Genomic DNA, 23,457 nt, shown 5'->3' with positions numbered 1-23,457 from the left:
GGTACACGCTTAGTATGGTCTGGTACCCACAAAGGCGAATTCGGTATAAACAACTATATATTTTCTGAAAGTAGACCTTCTAAGGATTCCATTTCACCCCCCCTTTTACATATACACAACTTATTGTTTTCACAGCCACACAATTTGAAGTTCAACATCTGTGTGTCAAAGTAACGCTTAGTATGTGACTCGGTACACGCTTAGTATGGTCTGGTACCCACAAAGGCGAATTCGGTATAAACATCTATATATTTTCTGAAAGTAGACCTTCTAAGGATTCCATTTCATCCCCCTTTTACATATGCACAACTTATTGTTTTCACAGCCACACAATTTGAAGTTCAACAGCTGTGTGTCAATGGCAGGCCTATTATGTGACTCGGTACACGCTTAGTATGGTCTGGTACCCACAAAGGCGAATTCGGTATAAACATCTATATATTTTCTGAAAGTAGACCTTCTAAGGATTCCATTTCACCTCCCTTTTACCTATGCACAACTTATTGTTTTCACAGCCACACAATTTGAAGTTCAACAGCTGTGTGTCAATGGCAGGCCTATTATGTGACTCGGTACACCTTTGGTATGGCCTGGTACCCACAAAGGCGAATTCGGTATAAACAACTATATATTTTCTGAAAGTAGACCTTCTAAGGATTCCATTTCACCCCCCTTTTACATATGCACAACTTATTGTTTTCACAGCCACACAATTTGAAGTTCAACATCTGTGTGTCAAAGTAACGCTTAGTATGTGACTCGGTACACGCTTAGTATGGTCTGGTACCCACAAAGGCGAATTCTGTATAAACATCTATATATTTTCTGAAAGTAGACCTTCTAAGGATTCCATTTCATCCCCCTTTTACATATGCACAACTTATTGTTTTCACAGCCACACAATTTGAAGTTCAACAGCTGTGTGTCAGTGGCAGGCCTATTATGTGACTCGGTACACGCTTAGTATGGTCTGGTACCCACAAAGGCGAATTCGGTATAAACATCTATATATTTTCTGAAAGTAGACCTTCTAAGGATTCCATTTCACCTCCCTTTTACCTATGCACAACTTATTGTTTTCACAGCCACACAATTTGAAGTTCAACAGCTGTGTGTCAATGGCAGGCCTATTATGTGACTCGGTACACCTTTGGTATGGCCTGGTACCCACAAAGGCGAATTCGGTATAAACAACTATATATTTTCTGAAAGTAGACCTTCTAAGGATTCCATTTCACCCCCCTTTTACATATGCACAACTTATTGTTTTCACAGCCACACAATTTGAAGTTCAACATCTGTGTGTCAAAGTAACGCTTAGTATGTGACTCGGTACACGCTTAGTATGGTCTGGTACCCACAAAGGCGAATTCGGTATAAACATCTATATATTTTCTGAAAGTAGACCTTCTAAGGATTCCATTTCACGCCCCTTTTACATATGCACAACTTATTGTTTTCACAGCCACACAATTTGAAGTTCAACATCTGTGTGTCAAAGTAACGCTTAGTATGTGACTCGGTACACGCTTAGTATGGTCTGGTACCCACAAAGGCGAATTCGGTATAAACAACTATATATTTTCTGAAAGTAGACCTTCTAAGGATTCCATTTCACCCCCCTTTTACATATACACAACTTATTGTTTTCACAGCCACACAATTTGAAGTTCAACATCTGTGTGTCAAAGTAACGCTTAGTATGTGACTCGGTACACGCTTAGTATGGTCTGGTACCCACAAAGGCGAATTCGGTATAAACAACTATATATTTTCTGAAAGTAGACCTTCTAAGGATTCCATTTCACCCCCCCTTTTACATATACACAACTTATTGTTTTCACAGCCACACAATTTGAAGTTCAACATCTGTGTGTCAAAGTAACGCTTAGTATGTGACTCGGTACACGCTTAGTATGGTCTGGTACCCACAAAGGCGAATTCGGTATAAACATCTATATATTTTCTGAAAGTAGACCTTCTAAGGATTCCATTTCATCCCCCTTTTACATATGCACAACTTATTGTTTTCACAGCCACACAATTTGAAGTTCAACAGCTGTGTGTCAATGGCAGGCCTATTATGTGACTCGGTACACGCTTAGTATGGTCTGGTACCCACAAAGGCGAATTCGGTATAAACATCTATATATTTTCTGAAAGTAGACCTTCTAAGGATTCCATTTCACCTCCCTTTTACCTATGCACAACTTATTGTTTTCACAGCCACACAATTTGAAGTTCAACAGCTGTGTGTCAATGGCAGGCCTATTATGTGACTCGGTACACCTTTGGTATGGCCTGGTACCCACAAAGGCGAATTCGGTATAAACAACTATATATTTTCTGAAAGTAGACCTTCTAAGGATTCCATTTCACCCCCCTTTTACATATGCACAACTTATTGTTTTCACAGCCACACAATTTGAAGTTCAACATCTGTGTGTCAAAGTAATGCTTAGTATGTGACTCGGTACACGCTTAGTATGGTCTGGTACCCACAAAGGCGAATTCGGTATAAACATCTATATATTTTCTGAAAGTAGACCTTCTAAGGATTCCATTTCACCTCCCTTTTACCTATGCACAACTTATTGTTTTCACAGCCACACAATTTGAAGTTCAACAGCTGTGTGTCAATGGCAGGCCTATTATGTGACTCGGTACACCTTTGGTATGGCCTGGTACCCACAAAGGCGAATTCGGTATAAACAACTATATATTTTCTGAAAGTAGACCTTCTAAGGATTCCATTTCACCCCCCTTTTACATATGCACAACTTATTGTTTTCACAGCCACACAATTTGAAGTTCAACATCTGTGTGTCAAAGTAACGCTTAGTATGTGACTCGGTACACGCTTAGTATGGTCTGGTACCCACAAAGGCGAATTCTGTATAAACATCTATATATTTTCTGAAAGTAGACCTTCTAAGGATTCCATTTCATCCCCCTTTTACATATGCACAACTTATTGTTTTCACAGCCACACAATTTGAAGTTCAACAGCTGTGTGTCAGTGGCAGGCCTATTATGTGACTCGGTACACGCTTAGTATGGTCTGGTACCCACAAAGGCGAATTCGGTATAAACATCTATATATTTTCTGAAAGTAGACCTTCTAAGGATTCCATTTCACCTCCCTTTTACCTATGCACAACTTATTGTTTTCACAGCCACACAATTTGAAGTTCAACAGCTGTGTGTCAATGGCAGGCCTATTATGTGACTCGGTACACCTTTGGTATGGCCTGGTACCCACAAAGGCGAATTCGGTATAAACAACTATATATTTTCTGAAAGTAGACCTTCTAAGGATTCCATTTCACCCCCCTTTTACATATGCACAACTTATTGTTTTCACAGCCACACAATTTGAAGTTCAACATCTGTGTGTCAAAGTAACGCTTAGTATGTGACTCGGTACACGCTTAGTATGGTCTGGTACCCACAAAGGCGAATTCGGTATAAACATCTATATATTTTCTGAAAGTAGACCTTCTAAGGATTCCATTTCACGCCCCTTTTACATATGCACAACTTATTGTTTTCACAGCCACACAATTTGAAGTTCAACATCTGTGTGTCAAAGTAACGCTTAGTATGTGACTCGGTACACGCTTAGTATGGTCTGGTACCCACAAAGGCGAATTCGGTATAAACAACTATATATTTTCTGAAAGTAGACCTTCTAAGGATTCCATTTCACCCCCCTTTTACATATACACAACTTATTGTTTTCACAGCCACACAATTTGAAGTTCAACATCTGTGTGTCAAAGTAACGCTTAGTATGTGACTCGGTACACGCTTAGTATGGTCTGGTACCCACAAAGGCGAATTCGGTATAAACAACTATATATTTTCTGAAAGTAGACCTTCTAAGGATTCCATTTCACCCCCCCTTTTACATATACACAACTTATTGTTTTCACAGCCACACAATTTGAAGTTCAACATCTGTGTGTCAAAGTAACGCTTAGTATGTGACTCGGTACACGCTTAGTATGGTCTGGTACCCACAAAGGCGAATTCGGTATAAACATCTATATATTTTCTGAAAGTAGACCTTCTAAGGATTCCATTTCATCCCCCTTTTACATATGCACAACTTATTGTTTTCACAGCCACACAATTTGAAGTTCAACAGCTGTGTGTCAATGGCAGGCCTATTATGTGACTCGGTACACGCTTAGTATGGTCTGGTACCCACAAAGGCGAATTCGGTATAAACATCTATATATTTTCTGAAAGTAGACCTTCTAAGGATTCCATTTCACCTCCCTTTTACCTATGCACAACTTATTGTTTTCACAGCCACACAATTTGAAGTTCAACAGCTGTGTGTCAATGGCAGGCCTATTATGTGACTCGGTACACCTTTGGTATGGCCTGGTACCCACAAAGGCGAATTCGGTATAAACAACTATATATTTTCTGAAAGTAGACCTTCTAAGGATTCCATTTCACCCCCCTTTTACATATGCACAACTTATTGTTTTCACAGCCACACAATTTGAAGTTCAACATCTGTGTGTCAAAGTAATGCTTAGTATGTGACTCGGTACACGCTTAGTATGGTCTGGTACCCACAAAGGCGAATTCGGTATAAACATCTATATATTTTCTGAAAGTAGACCTTCTAAGGATTCCATTTCACGCCCCTTTTACATATGCACAACTTATTGTTTTCACAGCCACACAATTTGAAGTTCAACATCTGTGTGTCAAAGTAACGCTTAGTATGTGACTCGGTACACGCTTAGTATGGTCTGGTACCCACAAAGGCGAATTCGGTATAAACAACTATATATTTTCTGAAAGTAGACCTTCTAAGGATTCCATTTCACCCCCCTTTTACATATACACAACTTATTGTTTTCACAGCCACACAATTTGAAGTTCAACATCTGTGTGTCAAAGTAACGCTTAGTATGTGACTCGGTACACGCTTAGTATGGTCTGGTACCCACAAAGGCGAATTCGGTATAAACATCTATATATTTTCTGAAAGTAGACCTTCTAAGGATTCCATTTCATCCCCCTTTTACATATGCACAACTTATTGTTTTCACAGCCACACAATTTGAAGTTCAACAGCTGTGTGTCAATGGCAGGCCTATTATGTGACTCGGTACACGCTTAGTATGGTCTGGTACCCACAAAGGCGAATTCGGTATAAACATCTATATATTTTCTGAAAGTAGACCTTCTAAGGATTCCATTTCATCCCCCTTTTACATATGCACAACTTATTGTTTTCACAGCCACACAATTTGAAGTTCAACAGCTGTGTGTCAATGGCAGGCCTATTATGTGACTCGGTACACCTTTGGTATGGCCTGGTACCCACAAAGGCGAATTCGGTATAAACAACTATATATTTTCTGAAAGTAGACCTTCTAAGGATTCCATTTCACGCCCCTTTTACATATGCACAACTTATTGTTTTCACAGCAACACAATTTGAAGTTCAACATCTGTGTGTCAAAGTAACGCTTAGTATGTGACTCGGTACACGCTTAGTATGGTCTGGTACCCACAAAGGCGAATTCGGTATAAACAACTATATATTTTCTGAAAGTAGACCTTCTAAGGATTCCATTTCACCCCCCTTTTACATATACACAACTTATTGTTTTCACAGCCACACAATTTGAAGTTCAACATCTGTGTGTCAAAGTAACGCTTAGTATGTGACTCGGTACACGCTTAGTATGGTCTGGTACCCACAAAGGCGAATTCGGTATAAACATCTATATATTTTCTGAAAGTAGACCTTCTAAGGATTCCATTTCATCCCCCTTTTACATATGCACAACTTATTGTTTTCACAGCCACACAATTTGAAGTTCAACAGCTGTGTGTCAATGGCAGGCCTATTATGTGACTCGGTACACGCTTAGTATGGTCTGGTACCCACAAAGGCGAATTCGGTATAAACATCTATATATTTTCTGAAAGTAGACCTTCTAAGGATTCCATTTCACCTCCCTTTTACCTATGCACAACTTATTGTTTTCACAGCCACACAATTTGAAGTTCAACAGCTGTGTGTCAATGGCAGGCCTATTATGTGACTCGGTACACCTTTGGTATGGCCTGGTACCCACAAAGGCGAATTCGGTATAAACAACTATATATTTTCTGAAAGTAGACCTTCTAAGGATTCCATTTCACCCCCCTTTTACATATGCACAACTTATTGTTTTCACAGCCACACAATTTGAAGTTCAACATCTGTGTGTCAAAGTAACGCTTAGTATGTGACTCGGTACACGCTTAGTATGGTCTGGTACCCACAAAGGCGAATTCGGTATAAACATCTATATATTTTCTGAAAGTAGACCTTCTAAGGATTCCATTTCATCCCCCTTTTACATATGCACAACTTATTGTTTTCACAGCCACACAATTTGAAGTTCAACAGCTGTGTGTCAGTGGCAGGCCTATTATGTGACTCGGTACACGCTTAGTATGGTCTGGTACCCACAAAGGCGAATTCGGTATAAACATCTATATATTTTCTGAAAGTAGACCTTCTAAGGATTCCATTTCACCTCCCTTTTACCTATGCACAACTTATTGTTTTCACAGCCACACAATTTGAAGTTCAACAGCTGTGTGTCAATGGCAGGCCTATTATGTGACTCGGTACACCTTTGGTATGGCCTGGTACCCACAAAGGCGAATTCGGTATAAACAACTATATATTTTCTGAAAGTAGACCTTCTAAGGATTCCATTTCACCCCCCTTTTACATATGCACAACTTATTGTTTTCACAGCCACACAATTTGAAGTTCAACATCTGTGTGTCAAAGTAATGCTTAGTATGTGACTCGGTACACGCTTAGTATGGTCTGGTACCCACAAAGGCGAATTCGGTATAAACATCTATATATTTTCTGAAAGTAGACCTTCTAAGGATTCCATTTCACCCCCCTTTTACATATGCACAACTTATTGTTTTCACAGCCACACAATTTGAAGTTCAACATCTGTGTGTCAAAGTAACGCTTAGTATGTGACTCGGTACACGCTTAGTATGGTCTGGTACCCACAAAGGCGAATTCGGTATAAACATCTATATATTTTCTGAAAGTAGACCTTCTAAGGATTCCATTTCACCTCCCTTTTACCTATGCACAACTTATTGTTTTCACAGCCACACAATTTGAAGTTCAACAGCTGTGTGTCAATGGCAGGCCTATTATGTGACTCGGTACACCTTTGGTATGGCCTGGTACCCACAAAGGCGAATTCGGTATAAACAACTATATATTTTCTGAAAGTAGACCTTCTAAGGATTCCATTTCACCCCCCTTTTACATATGCACAACTTATTGTTTTCACAGCCACACAATTTGAAGTTCAACATCTGTGTGTCAAAGTAATGCTTAGTATGTGACTCGGTACACGCTTAGTATGGTCTGGTACCCACAAAGGCGAATTCGGTATAAACATCTATATATTTTCTGAAAGTAGACCTTCTAAGGATTCCATTTCACGCCCCTTTTACATATGCACAACTTATTGTTTTCACAGCCACACAATTTGAATTTCAACATCTGTGTGTCAAAGTAACGCTTAGTATGTGACTCGGTACATATGCACAACTTATTGTTTTCACAGCCACACAATTTGAAGTTCAACATCTGTGTGTCAAAGTAACGCTTAGTATGTGACTCGGTACACGCTTAGTATGGTCTGGTACCCACAAAGGCGAATTCGGTATAAACATCTATATATTTTCTGAAAGTAGACCTTCTAAGGATTCCATTTCATCCCCCTTTTACATATGCACAACTTATTGTTTTCACAGCCACACAATTTGAAGTTCAACAGCTGTGTGTCAATGGCAGGCCTATTATTTGACTCGGTACACGCTTAGTATGGTCTGGTACCCACAAAGGCGAATTCGGTATAAACATCTATATATTTTCTGAAAGTAGACCTTCTAAGGATTCCATTTCACCTCCCTTTTACCTATGCACAACTTATTGTTTTCACAGCCACACAATTTGAAGTTCAACAGCTGTGTGTCAATGGCAGGCCTATTATGTGACTCGGTACACGCTTAGTATGGTCTGGTACCCACAAAGGCGAATTCGGTATAAACATCTATATATTTTCTGAAAGTAGACCTTCTAAGGATTCCATTTCACGCCCCTTTTACATATGCACAACTTATTGTTTTCACAGCCACACAATTTGAAGTTCAACATCTGTGTGTCAAAGTAACGCTTAGTATGTGACTCGGTACACGCTTAGTATGGTCTGGTACCCACAAAGGCGAATTCGGTATAAACAACTATATATTTTCTGAAAGTAGACCTTCTAAGGATTCCATTTCACCCCCCTTTTACATATACACAACTTATTGTTTTCACAGCCACACAATTTGAAGTTCAACATCTGTGTGTCAAAGTAACGCTTAGTATGTGACTCGGTACACGCTCAGTATGGTCTGGTACCCACAAAGGCGAATTCGGTATAAACAACTATATATTTTCTGAAAGTAGACCTTCTAAGGATTCCATTTCACCCCCCCCTTTTACATATACACAACTTATTGTTTTCACAGCCACACAATTTGAAGTTCAACATCTGTGTGTCAAAGTAACGCTTAGTATGTGACTCGGTACACGCTTAGTATGGTCTGGTACCCACAAAGGCGAATTCGGTATAAACATCTATATATTTTCTGAAAGTAGACCTTCTAAGGATTCCATTTCATCCCCCTTTTACATATGCACAACTTATTGTTTTCACAGCCACACAATTTGAAGTTCAACAGCTGTGTGTCAATGGCAGGCCTATTATGTGACTCGGTACACGCTTAGTATGGTCTGGTACCCACAAAGGCGAATTCGGTATAAACATCTATATATTTTCTGAAAGTAGACCTTCTAAGGATTCCATTTCACCTCCCTTTTACCTATGCACAACTTATTGTTTTCACAGCCACACAATTTGAAGTTCAACAGCTGTGTGTCAATGGCAGGCCTATTATGTGACTCGGTACACCTTTGGTATGGCCTGGTACCCACAAAGGCGAATTCGGTATAAACAACTATATATTTTCTGAAAGTAGACCTTCTAAGGATTCCATTTCACCCCCCTTTTACATATGCACAACTTATTGTTTTCACAGCCACACAATTTGAAGTTCAACATCTGTGTGTCAAAGTAACGCTTAGTATGTGACTCGGTACACGCTTAGTATGGTCTGGTACCCACAAAGGCGAATTCGGTATAAACATCTATATATTTTCTGAAAGTAGACCTTCTAAGGATTCCATTTCATCCCCCTTTTACATATGCACAACTTATTGTTTTCACAGCCACACAATTTGAAGTTCAACAGCTGTGTGTCAGTGGCAGGCCTATTATGTGACTCGGTACACGCTTAGTATGGTCTGGTACCCACAAAGGCGAATTCGGTATAAACATCTATATATTTTCTGAAAGTAGACCTTCTAAGGATTCCATTTCACCTCCCTTTTACCTATGCACAACTTATTGTTTTCACAGCCACACAATTTGAAGTTCAACAGCTGTGTGTCAATGGCAGGCCTATTATGTGACTCAGTACACCTTTGGTATGGCCTGGTACCCACAAAGGCGAATTCGGTATAAACAACTATATATTTTCTGAAAGTAGACCTTCTAAGGATTCCATTTCACCCCCCTTTTACATATGCACAACTTATTGTTTTCACAGCCACACAATTTGAAGTTCAACATCTGTGTGTCAAAGTAATGCTTAGTATGTGACTCGGTACACGCTTAGTATGGTCTGGTACCCACAAAGGCGAATTCGGTATAAACATCTATATATTTTCTGAAAGTAGACCTTCTAAGGATTCCATTTCACGCCCCTTTTACATATGCACAACTTATTGTTTTCACAGCCACACAATTTGAAGTTCAACATCTGTGTGTCAAAGTAACGCTTAGTATGTGACTCGGTACACGCTTAGTATGGTCTGGTACCCACAAAGGCGAATTCGGTATAAACAACTATATATTTTCTGAAAGTAGACCTTCTAAGGATTCCATTTCACCCCCCTTTTACATATACACAACTTATTGTTTTCACAGCCACACAATTTGAAGTTCAACATCTGTGTGTCAAAGTAACGCTTAGTATGTGACTCGGTACACGCTTAGTATGGTCTGGTACCCACAAAGGCGAATTCGGTATAAACATCTATATATTTTCTGAAAGTAGACCTTCTAAGGATTCCATTTCATCCCCCTTTTACATATGCACAACTTATTGTTTTCACAGCCACACAATTTGAAGTTCAACAGCTGTGTGTCAATGGCAGGCCTATTATGTGACTCGGTACACGCTTAGTATGGTCTGGTACCCACAAAGGCGAATTCGGTATAAACATCTATATATTTTCTGAAAGTAGACCTTCTAAGGATTCCATTTCATCCCCCTTTTACATATGCACAACTTATTGTTTTCACAGCCACACAATTTGAAGTTCAACAGCTGTGTGTCAATGGCAGGCCTATTATGTGACTCGGTACACCTTTGGTATGGCCTGGTACCCACAAAGGCGAATTCGGTATAAACAACTATATATTTTCTGAAAGTAGACCTTCTAAGGATTCCATTTCACCCCCCTTTTACATATGCACAACTTATTGTTTTCACAGCCACACAATTTGAAGTTCAACATCTGTGTGTCAAAGTAATGCTTAGTATGTGACTCGGTACACGCTTAGTATGGTCTGGTACCCACAAAGGCGAATTCGGTATAAACATCTATATATTTTCTGAAAGTAGACCTTCTAAGGATTCCATTTCACGCCCCTTTTACATATGCACAACTTATTGTTTTCACAGCCACACAATTTGAAGTTCAACATCTGTGTGTCAAAGTAACGCTTAGTATGTGACTCGGTACACGCTTAGTATGGTCTGGTACCCACAAAGGCGAATTCGGTATAAACAACTATATATTTTCTGAAAGTAGACCTTCTAAGGATTCCATTTCACCCCCCTTTTACATATACACAACTTATTGTTTTCACAGCCACACAATTTGAAGTTCAACATCTGTGTGTCAAAGTAACGCTTAGTATGTGACTCGGTACACGCTTAGTATGGTCTGGTACCCACAAAGGCGAATTCGGTATAAACATCTATATATTTTCTGAAAGTAGACCTTCTAAGGATTCCATTTCATCCCCCTTTTACATATGCACAACTTATTGTTTTCACAGCCACACAATTTGAAGTTCAACAGCTGTGTGTCAATGGCAGGCCTATTATGTGACTCGGTACACGCTTAGTATGGTCTGGTACCCACAAAGGCGAATTCGGTATAAACATCTATATATTTTCTGAAAGTAGACCTTCTAAGGATTCCATTTCATCCCCCTTTTACGTATGCACAACTTATTGTTTTCACAGCCACACAATTTGAAGTTCAACAGCTGTGTGTCAATGGCAGGCCTATTATGTGACTCGGTACACGCTTAGTATGGTCTGGTACCCACAAAGGCGAATTCGGTATAAACATCTATATATTTTCTGAAAGTAGACCTTCTAAGGATTCCATTTCACCCCCCTTTTACATATGCACAACTTATTGTTTTCACAGCCACACAATTTGAAGTTCAACATCTGTGTGTCAAAGTAACGCTTAGTATGTGACTCGGTACACGCTTAGTATGGTCTGGTACCCACAAAGGCGAATTCGGTATAAACATCTATATATTTTCTGAAAGTAGACCTTCTAAGGATTCCATTTCATCCCCCTTTTACATATGCACAACTTATTGTTTTCACAGCCACACAATTTGAAGTTCAACAGCTGTGTGTCAATGGCAGGCCTATTATGTGACTCGGTACACCTTTGGTATGGCCTGGTACCCACAAAGGCGAATTCGGTATAAACAACTATATATTTTCTGAAAGTAGACCTTCTAAGGATTCCATTTCACCCCCCTTTTACATATGCACAACTTATTGTTTTCACAGCCACACAATTTGAAGTTCAACATCTGTGTGTCAAAGTAATGCTTAGTATGTGACTCGGTACACGCTTAGTATGGTCTGGTACCCACAAAGGCGAATTCGGTATAAACATCTATATATTTTCTGAAAGTAGACCTTCTAAGGATTCCATTTCACGCCCCTTTTACATATGCACAACTTATTGTTTTCACAGCCACACAATTTGAAGTTCAACATCTGTGTGTCAAAGTAACGCTTAGTATGTGACTCGGTACACGCTTAGTATGGTCTGGTACCCACAAAGGCGAATTCGGTATAAACAACTATATATTTTCTGAAAGTAGACCTTCTAAGGATTCCATTTCACCCCCCTTTTACATATACACAACTTATTGTTTTCACAGCCACACAATTTGAAGTTCAACATCTGTGTGTCAAAGTAACGCTTAGTATGTGACTCGGTACACGCTTAGTATGGTCTGGTACCCACAAAGGCGAATTCGGTATAAACATCTATATATTTTCTGAAAGTAGACCTTCTAAGGATTCCATTTCATCCCCCTTTTACATATGCACAACTTATTGTTTTCACAGCCACACAATTTGAAGTTCAACAGCTGTGTGTCAATGGCAGGCCTATTATGTGACTCGGTACACCTTTGGTATGGCCTGGTACCCACAAAGGCGAATTCGGTATAAACAACTATATATTTTCTGAAAGTAGACCATCTAAGGATTCCATTTCACCCCCCTTTTACATATGCACAACTTATTGTTTTCACAGCCACACAATTTGAAGTTCAACATCTGTGTGTCAAAGTAATGCTTAGTATGTGACTCGGTACACGCTTAGTATGGTCTGGTACCCACAAAGGCGAATTCGGTATAAACATCTATATATTTTCTGAAAGTAGACCTTCTAAGGATTCCATTTCACGCCCCTTTTACATATGCACAACTTATTGTTTTCACAGCCACACAATTTGAAGTTCAACATCTGTGTGTCAAAGTAACGCTTAGTATGTGACTCGGTACACGCTTAGTATGGTCTGGTACCCACAAAGGCGAATTCGGTATAAACAACTATATATTTTCTGAAAGTAGACCTTCTAAGGATTCCATTTCACCCCCCTTTTACATATACACAACTTATTGTTTTCACAGCCACACAATTTGAAGTTCAACATCTGTGTGTCAAAGTAACGCTTAGTATGTGACTCGGTACACGCTTAGTATGGTCTGGTACCCACAAAGGCGAATTCGGTATAAACATCTATATATTTTCTGAAAGTAGACCTTCTAAGGATTCCATTTCATCCCCCTTTTACATATGCACAACTTATTGTTTTCACAGCCACACAATTTGAAGTTCAACAGCTGTGTGTCAATGGCAGGCCTATTATGTGACTCGGTACACGCTTAGTATGGTCTGGTACCCACAAAGGCGAATTCGGTATAAACATCTATATATTTTCTGAAAGTAGACCTTCTAAGGATTCCATTTCATCCCCCTTTTACATATGCACAACTTATTGTTTTCACAGCCACACAATTTGAAGTTCAACAGCTGTGTGTCAATGGCAGGCCTATTATGTGACTCGGTACACCTTTGGTATGGCCTGGTACCCACAAAGGCGAATTCGGTATAAACAACTATATATTTTCTGAAAGTAGACCTTCTAAGGATTCCATTTCACCCCCCTTTTACATATGCACAACTTATTGTTTTCACAGCCACACAATTTGAAGTTCAACATCTGTGTGTCAAAGTAATGCTTAGTATGTGACTCGGTACACGCTTAGTATGGTCTGGTACCCACAAAGGCGAATTCGGTATAAACATCTATATATTTTCTGAAAGTAGACCTTCTAAGGATTCCATTTCACGCCCCTTTTACATATGCACAACTTATTGTTTTCACAGCCACACAATTTGAAGTTCAACATCTGTGTGTCAAAGTAACGCTTAGTATGTGACTCGGTACACGCTTAGTATGGTCTGGTACCCACAAAGGCGAATTCGGTATAAACAACTATATATTTTCTGAAAGTAGACCTTCTAAGGATTCCATTTCACCCCCCTTTTACATATACACAACTTATTGTTTTCACAGCCACACAATTTGAAGTTCAACATCTGTGTGTCAAAGTAACGCTTAGTATGTGACTCGGTACACGCTTAGTATGGTCTGGTACCCACAAAGGCGAATTCGGTATAAACATCTATATATTTTCTGAAAGTAGACCTTCTAAGGATTCCATTTCATCCCCCTTTTACATATGCACAACTTATTGTTTTCACAGCCACACAATTTGAAGTTCAACAGCTGTGTGTCAATGGCAGGCCTATTATGTGACTCGGTACACGCTTAGTATGGTCTGGTACCCACAAAGGCGAATTCGGTATAAACATCTATATATTTTCTGAAAGTAGACCTTCTAAGGATTCCATTTCATCCCCCTTTTACATATGCACAACTTATTGTTTTCACAGCCACACAATTTGAAGTTGACGTGTTTCCTAGACCTCATCCCTATGGAGCAGATTACTTTCCCACAGAGACAAGAGTGAGCCGTCGTTCCCGCAGATTGCGGAGGTCCGCTAGAGAGAGAATATTCCCACACGGTGAAACAACTCCCCTAGCGGTTATGATCCGCCATATTAGAAGAGAGACAGAACAATGCCCATCTATAGTCCCGTTAGCAGCTCTTGAATCAAGTGAACCAGTTTGTGTGGAAAATGAGAGAACGAATGTTGAAGAATGTATGGGATTGTTGAATCATATAACGTTGACAGACTGAATTGAGTAAATGAGAATGTATGTGTCTGAAATTCATGGAAAAAATGAATGAATGATGTTATGCAAGTTATATACCAGCACCAATAGACACGTTAATACAGCAAAGAATGTACCACACAGTTTGAAGTGCCTTTAATACAGATTTGTTTTCTTTTCTTTAATAAAAATGCAACCAATGACGAAATAATGTTTACCGTGCCTGTGATCTAATGAATGTTAAGGTATGCACTGATGATGTTGGAATGTAACCTAACTAAGCATACTTATACGTGGCCTCGATGTATGTGAAGTATAGATGGCTTATTTTATCCTGTCTATATAACATGTCTATTACAATTGTTAGAATTGAAACTTAACTGCGTAGCCCACTTTCCTTAAACCATAGTCGATATTTTATATATTGAAGTATACCTAAGGTCTGTATGTTATGTGGATCACTTTAACAACGTAACTACCTCATAATGCTATGATAATAATGAAGATATTCATGTTTTCTTTATTATGTCATAAAAACATTGTATGAACACTGGATTTCCATTGAATTCTTCATGTTGTAAACAGAAAAAGTATATTCCGTTTTCGTATGATTCTCCATTCTGTAACCAGGAGAACAAAAGAAAAGTATATTCCGTTTTCGTATGATTCTCCATTCTGTAACCAGGAGAACAAAAGAAAAGTATGTTCCGTTTTCGTATGATTCTCCATTCTGTAACCAGGAGAAAAAGGGATATCCGATTTTGAATGCTTAAACTTACTATTCGTGTGTTACTCCACTTTGTAACCCGGAGAAAGCGTATATCCACTTTTTGCATGTTTCATCACTCTGAAAATCCGAAGTAAAAAAGGTATATCCAATGGTTTATGTTTCTCCCCTTAAGACGTTAGACTAAGTTCCAGTATCGTTCCGAGCTGTAGGCTACCACGGAATGTTTAGGAATGTCTATTGTTAAGTACTAGGGGGGCGGCCTATGTGTCCGTATTGGGGTCCGCCTTAGGATAGTAAGTCCATAAATAAGGGGTAAACCAAGTTACGGGACTTCTCTTCTTTCTACACGTTACCCGACGCAGTAATTTGTCATTTGTGGTAGTTAGTATTCGTCTTGTCTGAAAACTCCGGAGGTTCGGAAGTCACACTTCGTGCTCGAGTGATCTCGCACTGTGACCAACTAAGCCTTACGGTGAAGATCCGAGATTAAGGAACGACACCACAGAGGATAATACTTTTTTCTCCCTTTTTTCTCTTTTGACTTTTTCTACACCAAGAATTGGATTGAGTTTTTTCTTCTTGCATATTGTAACCAGCAAGCTGTATTGTACTGCATTTTTGCTGTGACTCAAATTGCTTAAGTAAAAGACTATTTTTCACCAACGTCCAGTTCTTTCGCCTGTCATTCTGTTGTGGGGGCTTACACATCCAAAGGGTAAGAACCACGGTTTTATTATCTTTCTATATATTTTCTAAGTCTTAGTTTAAGCCTTGAAACTAAGCACCTCTGATAAATAACCTGAGTTTCAGCTGTTTACTGAGACCAAATAATTTACGCGTGAGTTAACTGTCAGGGCCTTGATGTTCCATTGCCTTCTTTTATACTAAAAAACCTGGTTATCCTCTTGGAAGACTTGATCACCTTCCTCTAGACAGTCCGGGGTTTATTTGTATACATAGAAGTCTTAGGTTATTGACATCACAGAGGTCGGCGCGTAACCTAACCTGACAGTAGGTGCCTGGTATTATAGTGTAGCTATAAGATTCGATTGTGGTGGCCAGGTGTATGTGCAGCCAGCTGAGTGCTTATCGTACAGGCCATCCTTTCAACTCCAGGTAACAGCACATGGTGTCAGAAGTGGGATTTAAACGAACTGTTTATTGATAAGTTGATTGTGTTATTCCTCGAAACACTCCTACAGAAAGTAGGCTAAGTGTAAAGAGTCCGCTACTGCGGGTCCTGATAAGCCGGAACATCAGGAGAGTAGCAGGTGGAGCGTCAGAAAGAAGCTGCACTGGTTGCACTGATAAGATAAGGGGCTTGTTGTGGTGATAACAACAGGGCCATAAAACTGTTTTGAGTGCTGCGTATCCTAGAAAGGTGATACGAGTTGAGGAGGCATTAAAACACAAATATCAGTGACTGTTTGTGCACCTTGGTTTGGTGTGTTGCGTCGTAAGAGGAAACGTTTGAGTAACGTTTTTGGTCTTAGTGTCTGTGGCTATCATTATGGCGGAATATATTGCAGTATTTGTGGCAGCTGACTTAGAGAGTCTCCCAGTAGAAACGAGAAAGGCTTTGGAGCAGTTGCGATTAGATGGTGTTTACCGGCGAGCCTATGAAGTTATGCAAGGGGATTTAACAGCGGCGTCGGACATAATCCAGGTGACCGACATGATACGAGTTGAACGAAGTGTTGTGGCGGTGCGCCTGCCCTTAGTGGAAGCCGAGGAGTCTTGTGTGATATATACTGCAATTATAAAATGGATACAGCTGCAGGCTGCGTTCGCAGAAGCGGAGCATTTAGATATTTTCGCCACAGACCACTATACTACATGGAAACTTCGGGGGACTAATTCAGCTTGCTATAAGAGAAAGCCAGTAGTGCATTTGCTGGAGTTAACTGGTAAGGAAATGAATCCCGAGGGGAGAAACCAATGTAAAGCGGAGGAAGTGAATGCTGTCTTGGACTTGTTATTGGGACATGATGAGCAGCTTAGGGAACGTGTGTTCTCGGGGAGAGGACGTACGTCCTCGGTGGGCACTGAGGTAGACGGGGACGGGTTACGGTCATCGTTAGAACAGCTCCAGCAGCAGGTGACCGACCTAAACCCGAGAGATATGTCTTTGACTCAATACCAAAGCCCGGGAATTGCTGCTGCTGCACCGTCGGCTTTTTTGAGTTGGCCGAGGCAGAACTCAGTACGGCTTCCCTGTCCGCCGGGGCTGTATGCCCCCGCTACTGCTGCTTTGATGGAGATGGGAGCCGTTGGCGGGGCTAAGGCTGATGTGGACAGGGCTCCAGGGGAACCGCTGCGCATGAAAAGCAGTGGAGATGTGCAAAGCATAGGGGGTGCTCGTAGTAAGCAAATTACATGCAGTTGTTTGCGAATAGATTGTCCGTTATGCAATCCATTGATAGTCCAGAAAGTGGAAGGAGAGGCAGACGTCCCGTTCCGACCCATAGGAGATACGAAACCTTTGGCTTGTAGTACGCCTCGGCCCGATGCACCGGAGCGGGCAGGTTCATTTATGGGCATAGATGAGACTGATTATCGTCCAATTCCCCCATGGATACCCGCTCGGGCCAATACGCCTGGGGTTAGCGGCCCAGCGCAGCGGGGCCGCCCCGCTCATGTGAGTTGGAAGGATGGCTATGAGAGGCAAAGCTCTGGGGGCAATGGCGATGTGTATACTGGCGGTGCGCCAGGGGGTGCCGCTGGAACAGCGGCCGAGATACAGTATCAGCGGGAGTTTCCTCCATTGAAAACGCTTGAGTCTATACGTAATTTGAGGAGTAAACCTGGGGTTGTGTTTGATCCGTCTAAAGCATGGGAACAGTTTAGAGATAATAGATATCCTGTTCCATTGGAAGCATGCGGTAATAGACAAATAGTCGTGCCACAGTTTCCTTCATGGACTGCCCCAGATCCCGCACCGTATTTGCAGCAGGGTGTGGATGAGTTAGTGCCCCACATGAATTATACATGGGGGCACGCAGCCAGCCATGTTGGGCTGCCTGAAGTAGAAGTATTAACGCACGTACCGGGTGTTACGCCTAATGCAAAACAGGCTTATATCCAAACAGGTTATGATTATATGAAAAATGTGCTCTCCATACAAGCTAACGATGCTTTGAATCGCTTGCATATTACTGCGCCTCCAGTTCCTACTAGTTATCCCTTAATGGCGCCAGCCTATCCTTCCCCGGGGCGCATTTCTCCTTGGGTGCCTCCTTCCCCCGGCTTAGGCCAGGGAAACATGCCGTATGCTCTGTTGCCTATACCGCCAGTACAAGCGACTCCAACTCCCTTTTCTTCTCATAACCCCATTAAAGAAGCTCAGCAGTTACAAAAATGTTTGCCGGCTAGAGAGCCAAAAGAGGATAATAGACAATATATGAAACGAATTGTTCCATTGTTGGCCCATTATCCCAGTTCACCCAAAGCGAAAGATTTGTTAATTTCTATGATTACTGGATTGCCCCCTGCGGCAGGTTTGGGTAGTGATGCGAATCTATCCAGTTTGGCTGGATTTAATGGAAAAGATTACGAAGAGGAATTGTTGAGCCGAGTGTATAACCAAGTTACCTCAGGTAAAATCAGTTTGGTCGTAGCTTTTCGGGAAATACAATCCCAATTGCCACTTGAAAGACATGTTGTGTTTTTGAAAAAACTGGGCAAAATGTTGCCGGGAGGTATGGAGTTGGCTTCTTTGTATCCAGGTATAAGCTCGGAATTGTTAGTAATGAAATTGCATGAATACGATGAGAAGACGTTGTTTTTGCAAGAGAAAACAGATAAGATACGAGGCAATGGTCGTGGAAACGGAGACATGTCCAGGATGTCAGAGTCAGTAACGCGTGGATCTGGCGTTCCTCTGCAACAGAGACCACCTATGCGTATGCAGCCGCGTATTCCATTTAGACCTAATCCTGTGCAGTATAATTTAAGATCAACAAATCAGAGACCCAATCTCCCTATGAGAAATAACGGGCGCACCAATCCGTCTTGGATATCCGCCGAGGAGTGGGCTAAAATGCAGCCCGAGCAGAGACAGCGGGTGTTGGCTTCTCGCAGGCAAACCCCCGTGACTAGATCCTCAACTAGACAATAGGAAACTGGCCGGGGGGTGCTGAAGTGTGTTTCGGAGATGTTATATGAAAAGGAAGGACAATTGTTTTGTGACATAAACAATGACCCATATTTATTTGATAGTGCCGCTGATGTTTCGGTTACTACAGATAAAACAGCATTGCCCCTTGGCCAAAACGTTGTAATCCAAGGTATAACAGGACAGCAACAGATCCTCCCGTTAGTCCAGGTGGCCGGCTTATCGATGGCCAGAGGTCCCGAAAATCTTATTTGTAACAGTGATTTGTGTAAAATGTATCAGGAACGTAAGAACATTAGGTGGCTTAAGGAAATAGACGTGCCAAAGTTAATAGAGGAAAAGGTGCAGGAAAGTGAATTTAGCTTAAAAAATAAAGAGAGATTAACAGCCTGTTTGTTGGCAGCTAACATAGCGTCACATAAAAATGATGTCGGTGAGTTGGGTGAACAGTTCACATGTGAAATAGTGGGTGGTTTGCATACTCCAGTTAGGCAGTATAAATTACCAAAAGAAGCTGAAGATGAATTTGATATAACCATAAGAGAATTGGTACAAAAGGGAGTTTTAAGACAGATTGATAACCCTCCTACTAATTCTCCTATCCAAGCTGTTAGGAAGCCAGATGATACATATCGCTTGGTAGTGAATTATAAAGCTTTGAATCGTAGATCAGTAGCTGATAGACGTTCTATGCTTAATCCTACTGCCACTTTGACACATTTGAAGCCGAAAAAATGGAAAACTTGTTTAGACATGGCCAACGGATTTTATAGTATGCCATTAGGCCAACGAAGTCAGCCGAAAACCGCTTTTACATGGAAAGGTGAAAGCTTATGTTTTCAAAAGTTACCGATGGGATTTATTAATTCTGCTAACCTGTTTCAACATGCTATGAAAACTATATTACAAGATGAAGACGTTGAAGTATACATTGACGATATTTTTCTGTCACATGATACAGAGGACGAACATATGGCAGCTGTCTGTCGAGTTATAGAGACTCTGTCCAAGGCTGGCATGAAATTAGGTCTTAAAAAATCAACTTTGGGAAAGACTAAAGTGTCATATCTAGGCTTTCTTATTGATGATGAAGTTCGTAAGATGTCTCATACATTAAAGGAGAAGATAGTAGGCATGACATCCCCCCGTTCGACTCGTGAATTGCAGAGCTCACTGGGAGTCCTAGGTTATCTGCGTCATCACGTTCCGACCTACGCTGGTTTGGCTCGCCCCATTTACGCACGCATGGGTGCGTTAGAGAAAGTTTGGGAATGGAATGAAAAAGATCAGGAAAACTTAAATAAATTACGGGAAGCATGTTTGGCTTGTGAGGATTTGGTTACTCGCAAAGAAACTAAGCGTCTTTTGGTAGATTTGGTAATGACTGAGCACGGAGTACAAATGACGTTGCGTAATGAAGGAGATAAGAGTCCTTTTCATTTCTTATCTCGAATCATTGACCGCATAGAAAAGAAATTTCAACCAGAGGAACAATTCTTAGCGGCTATTTGGCATTTCTATCCTAGATTAAAAGATATAGCTATGGGCCAAGAGATAGTGTTTAGGACAGATAGTTTGGTGTTAAAAGAGTTGACAAAGACACAAGTAATTGGTTCCAAAGCAACATCCTCTCGGTGGGAGCATTTTGAAAGCTTGTTGTTAGATCCACAGTTGAAATTTCTTACTAAGTTCCCCCCTGTGCCTAAAGTGACAGGTAAATCAGAAACACAACTCCCTTCTATAACTGATATTACAGTGTATACCGATGGTTCAAAAACCAGACGCGACTCCAAAGCTAAATGGGCTTTTGTTGTAAAATCTGGTGACAAACATATACACGAGGGTACGGGATATGTTGAGGGGTCTGCTCAATTGGGAGAGTTACAAGCACTCTTGGAAGCATTGGATTATTGCATACGGAAAAAATATAAGCATGTCCGTGTTGTTACAGATAGTTGGTATGTTTACAGCGGTTTGAAAGATGAATTATCGATATGGGAGGATAATGACTATCAAACTGCACGCCGACAGCCTGTGAAACATGGTGATATATGGAAAGTTATAGCACGTTATTTGACGGAAATAAAGGTGGCTATTGAGCATATTCCATCACATGTCAAAGGACATTCTGTGGATATACATGGTAATGCCCGTGCTGATTGTCTTGCCCGGGCTCGGCGCCTTGTTGTGTTTGGGGATCATGATTGGCCTTCATTGGACGGAGAAAAAATTGTACCCGAAAAAGAGAAGGAACATTTTTTGGAAAAGTTGCATGTGGCATTAGGTCATCCGGGCTTTCAAGCGACTAAACGCTGGCTTCAACTTAATAAATTCCATGTTGATAAGGCGGAAGATGTTATCAGAACAATCAGGCGGAAATGTCAAGATTGCGCTGAAGCTGGTGGGGCGCGTGCGTATGTTCAGACGGGTAGCCCCAGCATCAAATCAGATCAGCCGTGGGACGTCTGTTCTATGGATATTGCTGGACCGTTAAATCCAAAGACAAAAAAGGGTAATTCATATTTTTTAGTTATAGTTTGTAATGCCACTAGTTATGTTATCTGTGTGCCACTACGGGCTGCAAATGGCAATCAAATTCGTAAAGCAATGGAAGATACCTTCTCGAAGTTGGGGTTGCCTAGAGTTATACGTTCTGATAACGCCACGCATTTCAAGAATAAAACTATAGAAGACTTATGTCAACAACATGGCATTAGGACTGTTTTCAGTGTTCCTTATAGACCTCAATCTAATGGCATAGCTGAGAGGGCAGTAGGATTGTGCAAAAGATTCATCGCTGCAAACACTAATAATCGAGTATGGGACGAACAGATGATAGAGATGCATGTGTTTCTTAATGATACCATAGGCAAAATCCCTCATTCACAACAGTTACTGGGAAGACGACTACAGCCTATTTTAGATACCCCTCCATTAGATGGGCAGACAACTAATGTCGATCTTACTTCTTTACAGATTGGGGATTCTGTTTGGATTCGCAATCGCGACTGTCGGCCGTTACCTGGTAAGCCTATAGTGCCCAGAGCCTTGGCGACGGATAAAGTAGTTGAAATTTTAGGTAATAACACGGTGCGCTTACAGCGAAAGGGCGTTGTCCACGTTACACAGATAACACCTAAAAAATGACTGATAAATGGTGGAATGTTGTTGGCATAAAGGGCTTTTGTCGCATTCGTAGAGGGACGCAAGGTTGTGTATTGTCTACATCTTATGAAGCTTTGGATAGAGCCAAAAAACATTGTTTTCAAAGTTATGGCAGTCTCTTGAGACATCAAAAATGGCAAGCGGGTAATTGTGTCGGTTGTCATTGCTTTGTTTGTAATGTGACTTGGTCTGGTGTTGGGGCTGACAAGCCGAGAGCCGTCCCAGGGCAAATAACATATTTTGGTGACATCCGTGAAGCGGGCCCATGTCAGGCATTGGATGCGATCTTTTGTAAAACTTGTAGACGGACACTTGCTTCCCGTACAAAAATTGTTGTTGAAAAAAGTACACAATCTGAGATAGAAGATATTCTTTGTGAATGTCAATGGGACGGCTTGAATCTCATCACATGTGTTAATTGTGCTTCTAAGAACAGTCAGGGGTCTTTAACACATGTAACGAGCTGTGATGGTTATCTGTTAAGGAAAGCGTTCGGGCTCGTAAAGCCTTCTGTTAGTTATCCCATTGATCGGGGTGACATTCGACCAGATTTGGCCGCCTGTAGTCAATATATAGAACAAATTCAAGGACATTATCCTGGTGTCCGAATGAGTCAAGAGGCTCAATTGCCTTGGCCCGGAGAACGACAACAACCAGCTTTGATACGAGTAAAAGTTAAAGATGAGTTG

The sequence above is a fragment of the Sardina pilchardus genome, chromosome 13 (assembly GCF_963854185.1).
Source record: "Sardina pilchardus chromosome 13, fSarPil1.1, whole genome shotgun sequence".
Lineage (NCBI taxonomy): Eukaryota > Metazoa > Chordata > Actinopteri > Clupeiformes > Clupeidae > Sardina > Sardina pilchardus.
The sequence above is the reverse complement of the archived record's forward strand: the minus strand, read 5'-3'. Positions refer to the sequence as shown.